This window comes from Onychomys torridus, chromosome 14 (assembly GCF_903995425.1).
Source record: "Onychomys torridus chromosome 14, mOncTor1.1, whole genome shotgun sequence".
Classification (NCBI taxonomy): Eukaryota; Metazoa; Chordata; class Mammalia; order Rodentia; family Cricetidae; genus Onychomys; species Onychomys torridus.
Window position 1 is genome coordinate 71,168,793 of NC_050456.1, and position 19,515 is coordinate 71,188,307.

The following is a 19,515-nucleotide window of genomic DNA, read 5'->3' on the forward strand; positions in this document are numbered from 1 at the left end:
TTCTTAGATTGTTGGATAACAGGCATTAGAACCCCAAAGTAACCAGGTAGAAGTCTGAGCTTTCAGTTCAGTGGAAGGTTTGTTGTGTCTCCTGGCAGGAGCAATCTGACCCCTAGAAACAAAGCTTCTAGGCCAGCAGCATTTAGGTCCTGGGAATAGGGGTCACAAACCTTCACTTAGATCTCTAGGGGTGATAGTAAGTAGAGTCACTCCCTTTTCACCTCTTACCTCCTGGACCTGTGGATCTTGGCTGTGGGAGAAACCATACCATGTGTTGCACAATGATTTGAAGCATGTATCACCTTCTGGAGAATTTTGCCACAGCTCTGCAGACTGTTGACACATTATTGGCTCTGTAACTGTGTTCAAAGGGCCATCACATTTGTCTATCAGACACAGTACAGCAGAGGAGCTGAGAGTTCTGCATCTTGAGCTGCAGGCGACAGGAAGTGAAGTGAGACACACTTCCTCCAACAAGGCCACACCTACTGCAATAAGGCCACATCTCCTAATAGTGCCATTCCCTGTGAGCCAACCATTCAAACACATGAGTCTATTGGAGCTTACAACCACATCCAGTAAGGACAACCATTTTCCTTTTAAAGAAAGAAGTGGTCCTTGTAGTTAACTTGTTACCAGGTCCTTGACTAGTTTATCTAGGAAAATGGTGCCATATCTAGGTCTCAGTGTTGATCTGTGTCGCTGGCAAATCTGGCACTCAATGGCAGATATATAGCCAGGTCAGACTTGCTGACTGGTGGTCCATGTTGTCAAACCAATGCATAACTCTCATCATTATCACCATGATGACTTTTTTCCAGGCCCCACACTGGCTGGCCTTATATCATCTTGGCAAACAGTTAAATTAAAGAAGGAATCCTAATTGAGATATGCTTCTATAATATCTGGCTCTAAGGAATTTTTTTAATTAGTAATTAATGAAAGAGGTCACAGCCTTCTGTGGCTGGTTGTATTCCTAGCCTGGTGATTCTATAAGAAAGCAAACTGAAAAAGACAGGGGAAGCAAGCTAGTGTGCAGCATCCCTCCAAGACCTCAGCATCAGCTCTTGTGTGCACATTCTTTCCCTTTTGAGTTCCTCTCCTAACTTTCTTCAATGATGAACAACAATTTGGAGGTAAAAGCCAAATATACCTTTTCCTCCCCAACTTGCTTTTTGGTCATAGTGTTTCATCACAGCAACAGAAAACCCTAAGTATCAAGATGGTACCAGTGTAGTGGGGTATTGCTGGGACAGATCTACTCTATTTGGGGAAGGATTGTGAAATGACTTTGGAACTTTGGGCTAGAAAAGCCATTGAGTGTTGGGAGCTTGGAGGGATGTTCTCTGGGAGTTTGGAAGACAAGAATGTTGAGAGCTGTGCAGAGGAAAGAGGCTTGGCTTGTCAAGTTTCAGAGGGAAGTTTAAAGACTCATTCAAGTCCATGGAGGGGCAAAATGGCAGAAAAGAAAATGGATTGTATATGACATCAGGGTAGGGATTTTTGAACTGATTCAGCTTGTCTGGATTGAAGAGCAGCTGGGTGCCCTTGCCTGAAGAAGATGTTTGCAGGACGGTTATGGTGACTTTTAGCAGATTTGCACCATGGGTGATCTGCTTCTCTGAAACACAGAGACCTGACCTTAGGCTTCTGTTTACTCCGTCAAAATCTTTCTTGCTAGGACCAGCATCTCCACTTGGGGAGAGTGGCTTTGGACTTAACGACTTTCTGCTGAGTGTCTAACCCCAGCCTTTAAAAAAAGACCACAGCTCTCTTCCTAAAGGGGATAACAAATACTGTCTAAAAGCCATTTTGAGTGACAATGACCTGAGAACATAGAATTCCATGTGCCAACACAGAAGGAATTTCATAAAAACTTGAGAGCTGAACCAAACAAAGAAAATCAAAAATCAAGGCAAGTTGAAAATGCAGGGTTGGGGACTTCAGGGCAGCAGGTGCATCAAGATGGGGGAGCTTCTCCACAGGATCAAGATGTTACCTGCTGGCATTCTTAGCTTCTGGATTGAAGCTAGTTGTCTAACTTAATAGACTCTATTGTCACAAGGTTTAGTTCTGGCACAGAGGGAGGAAACATGGCTGTTCCAGAGAGCAGCACTCAGCCCATGAGAAGGTCATTAGCCTCTGACCTGCAGTGTTCCCATCTCTCTACAGGACTGAAATTCAGATCAGCCAGCCAGGCTCTGCAGACACCGATTCCTTTAGGAGTTTTTCCTTCACTGCCAGACAAGGCAGCTTCCCTCCAGAAGTCTGAGAGCTGAAGAGGGGAGAGTGAGTCTCTATTTGAACATGTCCCTTGCTGCCAGACCGGACGGTACACTGATGCTGGTGGGATTCTGTCAGCATTGAGGCATGTGTTTATTAATGTGTGAGTTTCCATAAAGAAATTTTAGATCATCGACATAGAGTTATATTCTTCTTGAAGTGGCTTAGAATGTCTATGACAAATGTTAGCTGCAGCCTTATATGGTGACAAGTAAGATTTGTGCCCTGTCTTTTAAACTCTAACTTCTCCCCTGTTCCACACTAACCATTAGACAATTAAATAAACAGAAAGCCACAAAGGAAATCCAGTGGGTTTGCTGTTTAGAACTTAGTTAGGGATTTTCCCATCAGGAACCAGTTCTGCCTCCTGGAGCTTCTAAATACACATCACCAGAAATCATCCATCCATACACTTCCAGACTGAGCACAGTACACAAATTGTTTTGGCCAGCATTTCCTAAGAAGAGGGAGGAGTCCCTGATGGGGTTAAATAGGCATCAGTGTGCTTGGGGAGAACAACACACCAGGCAGGCACACCTGAACATCAGAACTCAGCTATCACAGAAACTGGCAGCTGTAGTTAGAGTTTTCCTGCCTGACCCACAGTCAGGACAAATCTCTCTTACCCGCCAGTCCCATAGTCGCTCAGACCCAACCAAGAAAGCACACAGAAACTTATATTGCTTATAAACTGTATGGCTGTGGCAGGCTTCTTGTTATCTACTTCTTCTATCTTAAATTAACCCATTTCTGTTAATCTATACTTTGCCACATGACTCGTGGCTTACCAGTGTCTTTACATGTTGCTTCTCATGGCGGTGGCTGGCGGTGTCTCTCCAGCCTTCTACTTCCCCGAATTCTCTACTCTCTTCTCCCGCCTATACTTCCTGCCTGGCCACTGGCCAATCAGAACTTTATTTACACAGAGTGATATCCACAGCAGGCAGCAGGCATCAGCTCTGCAGGTAATGCCAGGGTTCTTTCAATCTGGGGCCAGAGAAGGAGTCTTCTCAGGACTGTGTGGTACTGGTAATGACTTGAAGTCTTGTTTTGGAAGAGGGGTGAGTAGTTGTTTCTGAGGCACTGTGTTGAAGTCACAGGACATTTCTGGGGTGCATATGAATCCTGTGTCCAGTCTGGGTTTTCATGTATATGGCGATGCGGGTGCCATGAACTATGCTCCTGGAGAGGAAATGGAGCCTGCTCCTTCTGACCCTCCACAGGGGGGAAGGATTGAGAGTTTTTCTAGCCCAGGTGCTACTGTAGGAACCAGAGGGAGACAAGAGAGTTACAGAGTCCCTATGGGTAAGATGGCTTCCCTGCCATGCTACAATAGACAGGAGATTCCTTGGGGTCAGGGACACAAATTCCCCAACAGATCCCATAGCTAAGAAAAGGGACCACACCCTCTCCTAATAAGGAAAAGAAGGCTACAGCTTAGCCAATGAGCCAGGTCTCCTCCACAAACAGACTAGCCTCTTTTCTTTGAAAATAATTTTGATGTAAAACATGGTTGAATGCTTTCCAAAGAAATGGATGCATCAGTCTGACAGTAAACAGAGGATAAAGGCAGTTGAAGTCTCTGGCCCCTCTGCAGGCATGTCACAGCCCTGGGGACAGGTGGCTCAGCTCCAGCACCTTCCCCTCCCCCACTGCTATTCTCCTCCTCTGGTCTTCTCTCACCTCCATCTTCCGCTCCCTTTCTCATCTGATCCCCCTCCCTCCTTCTGCCCCCCACTTTCTCACCCCAGCTTCTTTTCCCACCTGGTCCTCCCTCCTCTGTTCTTCTTCCTCACCTTCCTCTTCCTCTAGCATCTACATTCTCCTCTGAACTCATCTACAGTGTGGACAGAGGCTAAGGTGGGGGGCAGTGTTTACCATGATCATCAACCTTCAACTGTAGTTTTAATGATGCTGTGCCCCAGTCCAGGGCTGTATGGAGAAGATAGCTTTCTGTACATTCCACACAAATCCCCACAATGCTCCATAATAAACCATACACGTTTACTAATAGTGTAACCTTGGCCACTCAACAAGCTGCCCAGACAGGTCGACCCATTTGGTTGCTACAACAAAACAGGCATTCTGACAGCTAAAATGAAATATGTCCAGGTATCAGAGATTCAGACACCACTCAAGTTCCTTCCCATCAGGAGGCCTTCCAAGCTGAGATACTAACCTCCATGTGCTATCCTGGCAGGGCTGAGAGAGCCTCCCTATTGGTCCTTCTAATACCTGTTCTCAGGGGTCACAAGGCTTTGGCACTGCACCAGTCCTCTCCAGTGCTGCCCTCAGTTAACCCTTCACACTCCCAGAAACAGGCACTAGGTTCAGCCCACGGCTGGGGGATTTCTTGGACATATCTGCTGCTGGTTGGGGTGGACCCTGTGCTACAAAATTGGTCTAAGGTTCCTTCCCTGTGTCCTGATTAGAGGTTGGTGATGAGATAGAGGATACAAGTGCAAAGGAGGAGATCCCCTGCTTTCTAATGAGTCCTTATGCCAATCCAGAAGAGGAGATTACACGAAGCTTGATCCCATCCACAGGTTCTTTACTTCCTTACCCTGTGACCCTGGCAAACCCCTTCATCCTTCTGGGTTTGGGTTCTCTATTAGGAATACTAGTTAATGCAACAGCACTTCTTCCTGGAGTAAAAGGGAGCAGAGGCTGTGGTACTATCATCTGAGTGGTCAGAGAACCTCCCATGAACAGTCACAAAGGCACCAAAGGAGCAGCAGATCAAGGACACAGTGCAAGGACACAGTGGGAGGACAAGGAGATGGTCAGGGAAATACATGACGCTCCCTAACAAAAGGATCTTTTTTCAACCAGGAGAACAGAGTAATGGCTGAGCTCTCCCCTGATGTCCTCTGCCAACCAGATGGCACATTGGGAAGGGACATTGCTGTCCAGGAAAACCAAAACAACAGGACACCAGTGGACAATCTAGCACTGACCTCCACCAACACTGACTTCGTCTTCAGCCTCTATAAGGAACTGGCTTTGAAGAATCCAGATAAAAATGTCATCTTCTCTCCATTCAGCATCTCAACAGCCTTGACTGTTCTGTGCCTAGGAGCAAGGGGCAAAACCCTGGAATAGATTCTAGAAGTTCTCAAGTTCAGTCTCACAGAGACCTCTGAGGCAGACATCCACCAGGGCTTTGGGCACCTCCTCCACATGCTCAGCCAGCCAGGGGACCAGGTGCAGATAAGAACAGGTAGTGCCATGTTTATTGAAAAGCGCCTGCATATCCTGGCAGAGTTCAAGGAGAAGGCAAGGGGCACTGTACCAGGCTGAGGTATCCACAATTGACTTCCAGCAGCCTCAGAAGGCCAAAGAGCTCATTGATGACTATGTGAGCAAACAAACCCAGGGGAAGATCAAGGAACTGATCTCAGACCTGGATGAGAGTACAGTAATGGTGCTGGTGAATTACATCTCCTTTAAAGGTGAGGATGGTCACTTTTTCAGGGATGGATGGAGAGGGTTTTGGCTTGGTACCTTGTGTCCATGTGCTGACCACTGAAAAGAGGTGCTCATGGCCTTAGAGACATGGGTGCCTAATTTCTTATTACCAGCAGGCCTTACTTCTCCTTTGGGATTTTTTGGATATAGTTGTATTTCCTGGCACATACTTCACAGAGCTCTCAGTCTAAGAGGGCTAAATTTGGCTGACTTAAATGTACTGACTAGCAGAATGTACAGATTACGTGCTCAGTCCTACCTGATTGTGCAGAAGCCATGGCTTTTCCTTTTAGAGACTATCTCCAGGTCAGGGTTCTATTGCTGTGAAGAGACACCATGACCATGAAACTCTTATAAACAAAAACATTTAATTGGGTTGGCTCACTTACTGTTCAGAGGTTCAGTCCATTATTATCATGGTGGGACATGACAGTGTGCAGCCAGACATGGCACTATAGTGGTATCTGAGAGTCCTACATCTTTTGGGCTACAGAAAGTGGTCTGGTACTCTGGGTAGTATCTTGAGCATTTATGAGACCTCAAAGCCTGCCTCAACTGTGACACACTTCCTCCAACATGATCACAACTACCCTAACGAAGCCACACCTCCTAATAATGGCACTCCCTAAGAGTTTATGGGGCCCAATTGCATTCAAAACTACCCCAAAATGAGACCCTCATTTAGCCTATACCAGCATTTCTAATATGCTCCTTGTGAATCCATCTGCTAGAGAATCTCATCTGTAGGAAGAGCCAGGTGGTCTGTGGACTTCTTGACCCGAGGAGCCTGGCTACCCCAATCTTAAGGGGAAAGCAGCAAGGCTGACAATTACTGAAGTGCATTGTGGGAGGTTTCTATGCAGGACCTTTCCCTGAGACTTTTCTGTAATGTTCAACTTGGACATGGAAAAGCAAGGACTGAGGAGAAGCCATTAGTGAGATGGGGGTGTCAGCCAGGCAGTGTTCTGTGTTTAGTGTGTGGCTGCTTTGTAGAATTTAAGGCTCCAGTCTCCCCACTTTTACACTATTACACACATCACCCTCAGATCCCTGGCTGTTTTTCAGATACCTCGTGCAAGGAAGCTATGGTTTTGGGGTTCCCCTTTCCAAACCAAGCTTGTGGATTACTTCTCGTTCATAGTTCTACATTTGCCAAGGTTTTTTTTTTTTTTTTTTCTAATCTGGAGTTTGCAACCAGTAAGGGACACTTTATATTGTTGAAGATGGGTTGATTCCTGTCAAGACTAAGAATCTGGGTAGAAATGGGGTGGAGGTGGGGGTCTCTCTGCTGATGGCATAATCTGATGACCTGCTCCACATTTAGGGAAATGGGAAACACCCTCTGACCCTCATTTCACATTTGAGTCTGACTTCTACTTGGACAAGAAGAGGTCTGTGAAGGTGCCCATGATGCACCATAAATTTCTGACCACACCCTGCTTCCGGGATGAGGAGCTGTCCTGCTCTGTGGTGGAGCTGAAGTACACAGGCAATGCCAGAGCCCTGTTCATCCTCCCTGATGAGAGCAAGATGCAGCAGGTGGAAGCCAGCTTGCAACCAGAGACCCTGAGGAAGTGAGTGGAAGGACTCTCTGAGGCCCAGGTGCGTGTCCACAGAGAACAGAGCTGGTCTGGCTCCCCATTCTCCTCTTGGCCTGAGGCCTAGTTTCCCTGTTCCACAGGGTCTCGCTAGCACCTAGTGTAATGGTTGGAGAGTCAGCAGGGGCAGGTAGAGTGGAGGTGAATTTCCCTTTGCTGACTCAGGGGTTTGGGACCTGATTTTACTGTCATTGTTGTTGTTCTCAAGATGAGATGAGCTAGAGAAGGAGCTGAAGATTCCTCTGTGTCTAAAAGGCTGTAATTACAAAAAAAAAAAAATCTTGAGTGGGTTTTGAAGGCAGTGGGAAGTGAGGGTGAGATGTGGTCAGCTCTGAGAATCAGCTGTGCCCTGTGTAGCCATCCCATACTCTCGTCACTCATTCATTCACCATTCATGTAATGATGAATTGAAGACCTACTAAGTGCCATGTTCTTACTTAGACCTGGAGAGGATATCAACGACTCAGGAACAAAATTTCTTTCCATTTCGGGCTCCTCTTGTAATTGAGGGTGGGAATATAAAAATAAAACCAATCACTATTTGATTTGCTGAAAGAGAGGAGTGATGAGGTTGAGAAGGGGAGTGTCTAAGGGAAGATGGAGTCAGATGGGAGTGTTAAACTTAATATAGTGGGTTATTAGGAGATGTCCGAGGGCCCCCATGACAGATGAAGGGCTCCATTTCACTGATCTTGGAGGAAAGCCTTCTCCTCAGAGGAACAAAAGTATCAAGCCACATTGCCTGTCCCCTGTAAACACTCTCAGGCACTGATGGATGGTTAATGCATTAGGAAGTGGCCTATGTATGGATGGAAAGAAGGCTTTCTCTGGTGAGTGGGCTCTCTCTGATTACTCAGCTATAAGGTACATTGATGGAGCAACAGTGTCCAGTGATTCTTACATTTCTCTTTTTCATTCTCAGTAAGATTGATGATCTCTACATGCCCAAGTTCTCCATAACCAGTGACTACAGCCTGGAGAACATCCTTCCACACCTGGGCATCAGGGAAGTCTTCTCCAAAGAGGCTGCTGACCTGTCTGGGATCACAGGAGCCAAGGACTCGAGAGTCTCTCAGGTAAGCCAAGAAACACTGGTTGATTCACCTTGGTGCCTGAATGTGGATGGTGAAGGACAAGTGATGTGGTGGGGAATGGCAAATGTGTGAGAAAGCCTGCATTTCTGAGATTCCCTCATCCTGGGAGAGATGGACGATAGCATAGATTCTCCTCCTGGATACCATGCAGCCAATCCCTCCTCTACCCCCTGAAGATAACTTCACCTAGGAGCACAGGGTGGGAAAAACACTATGTTTGGTCTTAGGCCACCATTGACATCACCCTGTGCTATATGTGGAGGCAAACCACAATCCACTGCAGTGCAAAGCATTTCAGCCCCAGCTTCTTTACTGCAGAGCTGACCCAGTACTTCTTGACAAGCACACAGAACAGTAGCAGTGCATGAAATAACAAGGCATGAATGGCAGTTGGGATGAAAAGCTTAAGAATAGGAGAGAAGATGCCTTAGTACCCCACACTACATTCCCTGACATACAGCCTGGCAAAGCCTAGTGTTTTGTCCAGTGCCCACTCCGAGGCTTGTACTCAGATCTGTACCAATAGGGCATGACTGTTTGGGAAAGAGAAGCCATGCTCTGTGCATTGTGGTTGTATGTCCCAAGGAAGCTGGATCAGGAGGGATAGTAAAGTACTGTGGGTCTCCTGAGAAGCTGTCTTTGGAGTAATGACAGGTCCAGCAAAAACCCATCCTCCAGTTTGTAAGGGGTTTGAGGGCAACATAGATTCTCAGAGACTGAGCAGACCCAGGGCATGCCTCATTTTATATCCTGAGCAGAAACTTGGAAACACTAGGGGTGGAGCTCATTGTAGGAACAAACAACTTCACCAACAGCTGAGGCCAGCAGTAGATACTTGCTCCAGGAATCTCTTCTCCTGGCCTCCCTGACCCCAGTGAGTGATGTCTTTCTCCTACAGGTGGTCCACAAGGCTGTGCTGGATGTGGCTGAGACAGGCACAGAAGCAGCTGCTGCCCCAGGACTCATGCCTGTGGGATCAGCTCTGATTTTGAAACCTGTAATACTAAAATTCAACGTGCCATTCGTGGTCATTCTCTTTGACACAAATAATCAGAAATTATTCCTTACAGCCAAAATCACAAATCCCAATGGAAACTAGAACTTCTCAAGTGGTGAGGCATCTTCATAGGAGCCAAAGATTAAGCCTCGATGTGGGTCTCTATGTATAATTTGACTTCTGTGTTCTAAATGAATGTGGCATGCTATGGATATGTTCTGTATTCTGTGAATGTGTTGCTCTGATTGATTGATAAATAAAATGCTAGTAGCCAGGCATGAAGTATAGTATAGGTGGATGAAGAGAGAGGAAAATTCTAGGAAGGGAAGGCTGAGTCAGGAGACACTGCCAGACACTGCCACCATGAGAAGCAAGATGTAAAGTACCAGTAGTGATACAAGCCACATGGCAACTTATAGATTAATAGAAATGGGTTAATTTAAGATATAAGAACTAGATAGGAAGAAGCCTGCCACAGCCATACAGTTTATAAGTAATATAAGCCTCTGTATGTTTACTTGGGTCCCAGAAGCTCTTTGCAGGGCCACAGGAGCTGAACAGAATCAGGAAAACTTTATCTACAAATGGCACCAAACATGGGGCAAGAGTTTCCACCTAAAACCTGAGAAAGAAGATTCTAAAATGGAGCTAAAAACAGCTTCCTAGTTTTCTCTCTCAAGTTAGAAGCAGCCTGTAGGCTTGAGCTACTCTATGGGTTCGTGGCATGCAGGCTTGACCTACAGCATGGTAAGAATGAGACATCTGCAAGCCACACATTACACTGTGTGGTGAATTTAGCCTTTGCTAGTACAGACCAAAAAAAAAAAAAAAGAGGTTTCTGGGATACACACTTCTTTGATAGAAGCATAGACCCACTGCTTCTGAGAGTTGATGGTACACATGGCTTCCAGACCCAGAGCTAGCAGTAAACATACCACCACCATGTTGAAAAGCTGAAGAGGACAAAGCATGCTACAGTTTAAAGCAATAGATTCACAATAAGACAGATTCAGATGGAATAAACCTCTAAATGGTTTACAATGTGTGTGAAATATACATAGGCTTGGAAAAAAGTAATATACACAGTTATATAAAAATAAATAGTTTTAAAAAATAAAGTCTTTAAAGAAAAAGTAAAAGTAATATAAAAATAAGCCACATAAAGATGGATATTACACAAAAAAATCTGGATTCTGTTGTCTTTAATATTTTTAACTACAGAAAGACATTTGATTGTAAAGGCTGCTCAGTTAAACCAATATGTATATTTTAAAGGTATTTTGACTTCAAAATTTGCATCTAAAGATATGTTGCTTTAGAAAGGAGGCAATGGATTTGTTCCAGGTTAAGATACATCAAGTTTGACCAGCCAAGGTCTCCAATGACACCATGGCCTAGATCAACCAACATCCAGAATGGTTTCAAGGCAACTGGCTCAGAAAAATGCAGCCTCACAGACTATTATAGTCAGGTCTTGATCATAATTCTTAATTTTCTCAAGATCCTAATTAGATTGCCAGCACCCTCATCTAGCAGGAAGTAGTATGCCCAAATTCCCAAAATATTGTTTATAAATGTTTATTTCTATTTAAAGTAGGTTGATTATAAATACAATATATTTTAAAGAAGAAAAGAGGATAATACAGGTAATGATAGGATGAAAAGGTAGATTAATGAACCTACTTTTAAAGAGCAACAACTTGTTTAGAAATGTTTTACATTGCTATGGATTTCAGTTTACTAATACAAGTTTAAACTTAATTTTATTATAATATATATATATATATATATATATATATATATATATATATATATATATATTTCTACTCTTATTTGTGGTATCATGTTTATGTAACTCATTTAGATTGTAATGGATAATTATAATTAGTCTTCTATGATAGTCAAATTTACAGTCATGTTAAGTTTTCTAGGTATACATAGATATAATTCAGTTAGATAGATAATCTTCAAATACTTCAAAGACCTACAGAATATGGCATTTAAAACTTTTTAAAAATTTAGACTTTCTGGACAATGAGACATGTCTGCTACTGGCAGCACTGATTTACTTTAGAGAGGAGGATGGACATCGAAGACACTCTATATAGAGTTTATCTTCTTCTTGGCAAAAATAGCCATTTGGGCAAGAAATTGTTCTTGCCTGGACTGCTTGATCAACTGGACATGCAGGACCCATAGGAAGGTGACCACTGAACTTTGCTTGGCAAAATGGTCCTTCAGGTTCCTGCTTTGCAGAGGAAACTGCCAGACATTCTACAGGACACAGAGAGAAGTGACTGAGAAACTCTAGACCTGTGAGCTGAAGATAGATGCCCCAACTTTACAAAGGAACATTAGGTAACTGTCCAGGCTGCCAGCTGTCTATTCTCACAAGACTCCCAAATGTTGCTTTCATCCTTCTCCCATTTCTCAGATAATATTATATCCTTCTGAGGTCTTTGATGTAGTTGAAGACTAGATAGCTATAATTTTCCTTAGTTATGATAAAAGATAAATTAGATATAAAACCTTAGACTCACAAATATAGGATAGATAGGACATCTTCTTTAATTTTGCCAAGTACAAATAGACTAGCTATTATAAATAGACTAGATATTGTAACTGTAATTCTTGCTTGATAATTGTTTTTGTTATATGTAATTTTACTAGGTTAAAGTTAAAACCTTCCTCTTTGACAAAAAGAAAAGGTGAAGTGCTGTGGATATGTTCTGTATGCTGTGAATGTGTTGCTCTGATTGATTAGTAAATAAAACACTGATTGGCCAGTAGCCAGGCAGGAAGTATAGTATAGGCAGGATAAAGAGAGAGGAGAATTCTGGGAAGGGAAGGTTAAGTCAGGAGATGCTACCAGCCACCACCACCATGAGAAGCAAGATATAAAGTACCGGTAAGCCACAAGCCACTTGGCAACTTATAGATGAATAGAAATTGGTTAATTTAAGATATAAGAGCTAGATAGCCAGAAGCCTGCCACAGCCATACAGTTTATAAGTAATATAAGTCTCTGTGTGTTTACTTGGGTCCAAGTGGCTGGCGGCAGGGCCATGGGAGCTGAACAGAACCAGGAAAACTTCAGCTACAGTGGCATCCCTAGATTGGACAGTGATAGTGACTAACAGTATGACTCTCACATGCACAGGGGACTGTGTACAGTCAGTTTCAGGCTCCCAGTCCTCTTGGCAATACTAGCTCCTGAGCCTGGCCTCCATCGTAATGGTTCCTCCCTGCTTCCATTCCTGTATCTGCCTCTACCCAAAAGCCTAGGCCCTGTCAGATAGGCTCAGTCCCTATCTAGGCTCTTTTTATATCTGCCTTCAGCTTCCATAGGCTTGATGGGACTAGGCAAACTTATGGCTAATCCATGTGGACCTCACCCAGCACTGAGAAGGGAACCTGCCAACCTGAGTCTATTTCCAGCATCTGAGACCACTTGGTGTCCAGTTCTTGCCTCACACTTTCCCCTTTCCAGGCTCTTCCACCAATGACCCTTGCAGAGTCTCCTGACCCTGCCCACATCTGGGACAGTGTTGGAGCACTCATTCTTGCAGCTTCATGGAGCTGGTTGGCCAGACCAGCTCCTTTCCCCAGTACTCCTACTGATGACAGAGTACCCATTTTCTAAGTTTGCAATTGACCAACCTCAAATGACAGATGGACACCTCCACCTTCCTTACCCAAAGTGCAGTGCTTCAAGCAAAGGATCAATAAACATATAAATGCACAGAAAGTGTCCAGGCAGTGTTCACTCAGCTTCTGTTTGCAGGGGTGCAGCCTCTAGTGACCACAGGGTAGTAGAGATTGTCACTCACACTCTGTGACTCCTGTGATGGACCTCTGACCTACATGTTATTATCAATCCTTTTTATTGATCAGGAAACTGAGGCACAGAGAATCTTCATCATTTTGTTGGCCTCACAGTTAGACATTATGGCTGGTGGGATGTTCTTCAAATGCCCTGATGCCAGAAGAACAGATTTAACTGAGCCAGGGTTTTGTACACAGGTATCGCCATGATTATGTACAGGTGGATCATAAAACAAGGCTGTGCATGCTTCACAGAGAACTTCCAAAGGAGTCTGTGGATCATGAGACTTCTATGGTGAGTTCAGAAGAGGTTAAGAAGGTGGTCAGATGACCAGAAAGAATGTTTTGGGCAGGGCACACAGAAATGGAGGTATTTCTAAGAACCATGGGGCTTTAGGAAAAGAAAAAATGTCAAAGAACCTGGAATGTGAGGATTCTCAAATGACTGAGAACTACAGGGAGCTCTGGGGGTGTGAATCACTGTTCCTGTCTTTGGAAACTCTTAACTTTGTGTCGCTATAAAGCAGATAACTGCTCTGAAAAAAATGTGAGGATTGACACTGAGTGCAGTTTCAGTGAACATAAGGCCACATCTGGAGAGGAGAGTAGGTGATTCAACTCAAGGATTATCTGGTTTAGTGCTTAGATAGGGGACCAGAAGAGGCCATGGTAGATTTGGGATGGGGCACCGGGTGCCCATGGAGACTTTGTGAACCTGGAAATACTGCTGGATACCTGCACAGAGAGGGAAAATTGATCATTCAATTTGAGACATACTTTAGTCTCAGGGTTCCTAAGAACACACATTGAGCAGGTGGACATGTGGTTGTAGAGAATTACAGCCTGGAGGGTCACACACAGGATTCCCTTCCCCTGTGTGCACTAAGGTACTACTCCACGAGGACCATGGAGTGATAACAGCAGGACCTATGTATTGAAAACAGCCATTTCCCAGAAATCCAATGTAACCAACAGTCAATCAAGGTCCTGTGATAGCCACCACATGCACTCCATGAGCACTGACAGGTCTCAGCTGCATCCCTCCATCCTTCCTGGCTTCAGACCAGGTATCCAAGGAGCCTGGTGATGAGTACATATTGTGCTGCCTGTGAGCTGGATCCAGGAGATGTTGGCAAAGTCTGAGTCCACCTCTTATGAGTCTAGCAAAGAGATGTCAGGGTTTCATTTTGCCCATTCTATAAGGGTTCTCCCAGGACCTGACCACCAAATGTTGCCCTGGTTCTGAACATCCTGCAGGGATCTCCTTGGTGAGCCATTAGGTGAAGATTGTGGAGCCAAGGAGAAGCACATTTGCAATAGTGATCTCAGACACCTTTGCTCCAAATTAAGGCCAGGAAATAGTATCTAAAGATAACCCTACTCAATGTGAGTATTCCCAAGTGGTAGCCACTGTGAACTGCCTAATTTAGAGATCACAGCCCAACTCCAGGGCCTTCTGAGAGTATGCTGAGCTGTCATCCAGGAGGCTGCCTCCATCTGTTTTCTGCTGTTGCTATGGAGGCCCACAGAGCAGACAGTAGATAGAGGGGTATGTCAGTCAGCCTTTTGTCATTGGGACAGCACATCTGAGATAACCCACTGAGGGAAGCCAAGGTTTGATTTGAATCACAATTTCAGAGAGTTCAGGCCACAGTCTGCTGGTTTCTCTGCTTTAGGCCTGAGGCAAGTCAAGTTTTGTGCATTAAAGACACTATCAAGAGGATGAGGGCTGGGGACATGGCTAGGTGGGAAGAGTGTTCACACTTCACACACATACTCATAAGGGTCAGATTTTTATGCCATGAAACAAAAGTAAAAAAGCAAAGCGTGGTCACATGAGATTGTGGTCCCAGTTCTGGGGAGGTGGAAACAGGTGGATCCCTGGGACTACCTGGGGATCCAATCTAGGCAATTCAGTGACTTCCAGGCCTATAAAGAGACTCTGTCCTAAAACCAAGGTGAATGAGGAATGACAGTTGAGGTTGACCTCTGACCTTCATATGGATGTTACATGGATGCACACATACACATTCACAAACACACAGGACCACATAAAGTAAATGTTCAAGGAGTTAGAGAAGAGAGAAGGGAAGCTAGCCTAGTTGTGGATCGCTGGCATATATATATGTATATGTATATGTATATGTATATGTATATGTATATGTATATATGTATATATATATATGATGTTTCATGACCCCTGTACAGTGAGCATGAGGAGAAAACCCCCAGGATGGGAGAAAATGTCTACAGCATCTGTACCTAGAACTCTGATGAACTCAAGCAGTTGGGTAACAAAGCCATACTTCACACCACCAGGAAGGCTGTACGGTTGTTCAGCTGTTACATCAGTGTGTCCTCACAGCCAGGCTGGGTATGGGTCAGCAGGTACCAAAGCTGTGGTGATGGAGAGGATGGGCACTATCCAGCTGGTCTGGCTCACACTCCTGACTTGACTCAGCATTGACTAGTGTGTGGTCCTGGGATCCTTCACAGTAGGCAGTCAACACCAGGGCTCACTTCAACAGGTACTTTAAGGATACATCAGGGTCTTAGCCACGAATGATAGAGCAACAGTGGTGGCCACTGCAATCTCTGTGGGGTGAGAGAAAGAAGGGAAGGAAGAGAGGCTATGCCCAAGGAAGAATCCACTGTGAGACATTGAGAGCCACTGGTAGTAAAAGTCCATGAGAGTATACAGCAGTGACAACTAGAGTTCGGAAGGTCAACCTATCAGAACTAAGGGTTCTGTTAGAGGAAACCATCATGCAAGGCATTATGGAATTACTGCCTTTTGAATGAACTGGCTGTCTCTTGTTGTAAACTTCTTGTGTAATAACAGCCATGAGTCTCCCCATTTACCATGCATTTCCGTGTTATGTGTACATGTAATCTCACGATGGCATCTCAATCTTGGGCACAACTTTCCCTATACATTTGGGGTAATTAGACAACTGTCCCCAGCTGTGCTTATTTTTCATGAACATATATCTGGCCAGGGCCGTTCTCCAGACAAAAGTATTTCAGCAAAGATACCTTTTTTTCCAAGGACAAAACTGCACATAGATAAACATTAGCTCATCACACCCACAGATAGAGAAAAGAACCACTAACAATTAAATCCTTAACTCCTTACCTTCACCCTGGGTTATTTATACAAGACTCTAATTTAAGAGATTTACTGCTCACTTTCCTGGGATGATGTTTTAGCCATTTGCTAGTTACTAAGTTAAGGCAGTTACTTCCCACTGACCCAAGGAGATTGCCTCCAGGCCAGGCAATAGGTGCCAAGCTTCTTTCTTGTGCAAATTAAGATTTATTCCTCCTCAACCAGTTGCTATTCCTAGATTTTCTCCTCAGCAACTGCTCTGAGTGCAAGTGCTTTTACTAACCAAATACTACACCTCTGACACAGGTTGCTTAGCCACCTAGCATATGTCCCCCTCCCTATCAGAAAGCAGCTGCAGCTGGGATGAGCGGGAAAAGTGTCGCCAAAGACAGTTTACTTTCTTGTGACTTACTGACCCCAACATTTTACCTAGCCATTTCAAGATTATAGTTTGAGCACATAAATTCCCTAACTGATCTTAGCTTTTATTGACCCTACAAGAGAACTCCCCTTTAGTCACTCTCCTTTGGGGTTGTGATTGGAAGCTGACAATTAACTGCTTTATGAGTGGGTCCTTATCACCTTTCTCTGAGACCCTGAAAACTTCAAGCCTCACATTGCTTTACCAAAGACTTAATGTGTGGGTATATATATGCTGGTTCTCTGAGAACACTGGGAGAAGGGGATTGATGGAGAAGAACAGAGATGAGGACGGAGATAGAAAGAACTAGGTAGAATGATGAGGGAACAGCAGGAGGGACCGGGAGCAGGAGGGACCGGGAGGAGCGAAGTAAGAGAGCAGACAAGAAACTGCAGATAGAATCACCATAGAAAAATAAAGTGAATGGACTAAAGAACTCAGGGTGCTTAGATTCATTGAACATCCCTCAGATTAGAATCCTCAGCTGGTTGGTAGACTCTTCCTTGGACCCTGGGAGCAAATATAGGCTGGACTCATTATTGTTTGCATTAGTGAGACATTGCTGTGGTGTTGAAATGATCCACCTGAGACAGTTATTGACAAAAATATTATTAGGCCAATTAATAGTTTAAGTGCTTTTATTAATGATGAGACCAAGAATGAGCAAAAGCCTCCAAAAAGTCTATAGGTGCCCAAACTCAGAGACACAGCATGTTTAAAGGAAAAAACACAAAGACTATAAATTACAAACAAATAAGGTATAGGTCAAATTAATGTGAATTGTTCTTTCCTGGCAGTGCAGGCTTACTATTTCAATCATACTGTGAATAATAATTTTGAGTTATAGTTTCTTTATTTATTGTGATTTCCTTTAGTTATTTGGTATATTCTGTGCTCCATGGACATGTCCCTGGACTCTCAAGTACAGGTGAAGGCAGACATGACTGTGGTGGGGAACCGAGAGGACTGAGAAATCTGTGAGGAAACACAAGATGGAGTCAGAGCATGAAGGACTTACCTTGGTCATTTCAGTGAGAGCCTGCAGGTTGTCTTCTGACTTGTCTGTCCTTAATCTCTCCCTTGATCCTAAGGACTAAGAAGGAGAGGACTGGTCTTGTCACATGTCTGCTGATGCAGAATTAATTGCCCACAAATAAACGCACAACTTGAAAAACCATGGAATATCTCACAGTGTCAGGCAACCATGAGGAGCCAGGCTGGGTTGCTCTTCCTCAGGGGCTCTTGTGAGTCATTCTGTTGGATGAAGGCTTGACACGTGCTGGAAGTTCCATGTCCAAGTTTGCTCTCATGACTTTCTTTTTCCTCTGGTGCTGTAAACTGATACAATATCTAGTGTTTTCTGGGCAATCCCCTACTACTGAGCTAACCACCAGCCCTCTCACAGCTTATAATAGGAAATCTCTCTGGGGCACTGAAAGGGCTGCTCAGGAAGGCAGGTGCATCAATTGGGAGAGCTTCTCCACAGGCTCAAGATGTTATCTGCTGGCATTCTTAGTTTTGGGATTCAAGTTAGTTGTCTGCTAAGTTAATAGACTTTATTGTCACAAGGTTTCTAATTGAAATATATCTTTGTATATCTAGAAAACCTAACTAATATGGCTACAAATTTGACTATTATAGATGACTATTAATCTGGGTTTTATAATTATATATCACATTTTTAAATGCGCTGCATAAACATAACCTTAAAAAGAGTAAAAATATACATACCGTGTAACAAAATTGACTTTAAATTTGTATCAATAGCCTAAAATTAAAACCAATGTAAAATATTTGAGTTTAACCTTTGTTTTTTTTGCATAAAGTAGATGCAATAATCTACCTTTTCTTTTCCTCATAATAATCTACCCTTTTCCCCTTCATTAATGTGTCATATCCCCCTTTCTTCTCTAGAAAGAGATTGACTCTAATCATTAACACACTTGGTGCCAGGTATTGCAGGACAGAATTCTGGGTTCAAATCAGGTATATTACCGTATGAAATCAATGAGGTCCACTCATGACACAGAACAAAGCTGAAGTGGAGCCACTGGTTCAGCTGCTGACGTCCTGCCATTCCGCTCAAGTGCGATGGGATCACACTGCAAGCCATGCTCTTCTGGCCCTCACTCTCTGCTCCGACCAGCCCAAGAGTGGGCAGCACCATTTCCCCACTGTTCGTAAGGGCTCACACATCTGGAGAAAAGACAGCACCCGTTGGACCAAAAAAACGCTCCATACAATTGGTCATTGGACTGAATGGCAGATTTCCCACAACTGTAGTCCCCACTGATGAAGGCATTTTCTCAATCAGGGGTCCCTCCTCTCCCATGGCTATAGATGGTGTCAAGTTGACATAAATGTGGCCAGTGGAGAAGAGAAACAGCTGGAAAGGCAGACTCTAAAATTTAGACTTGAACTGGGTGGAGGGTGCGTGGGCGGGGGAGTGGCAGGAGCCAGCAGAAGCAAGTGATTGGCACACAGGAGTGTCAAAACATAGACACTTCTATTCAGGTAGGGTGGATAGGGCCCTTTCCAAGGTGCCCAGTGCTTCTCCATGATTACAGAACCAAATGTAAGAAGCCAGTGTGGGGAGAGACAAAGATTCATTGAGGATTAAACTATCAAGGTTTCTCTCTCTGGGGTGGCAGAGAAAATAAGCAAAATGGCAGAAAAAGACACTGTAGGGATCTTTGAGCTGATTCAGCCTGTTGGATTGA

The 19,515-nt window shown here is 44.2% G+C and overlaps 1 pseudogene; it reads left to right on the forward strand.

Moving 5' to 3' along the window:
* The first annotated feature begins 5,127 nt into the window (after positions 1 to 5,127).
* LOC118595295 lies at positions 5,128 to 9,542 on the forward strand (annotated as a pseudogene).
* The last annotated feature ends 9,973 nt before the right edge of the window (positions 9,543 to 19,515 follow it).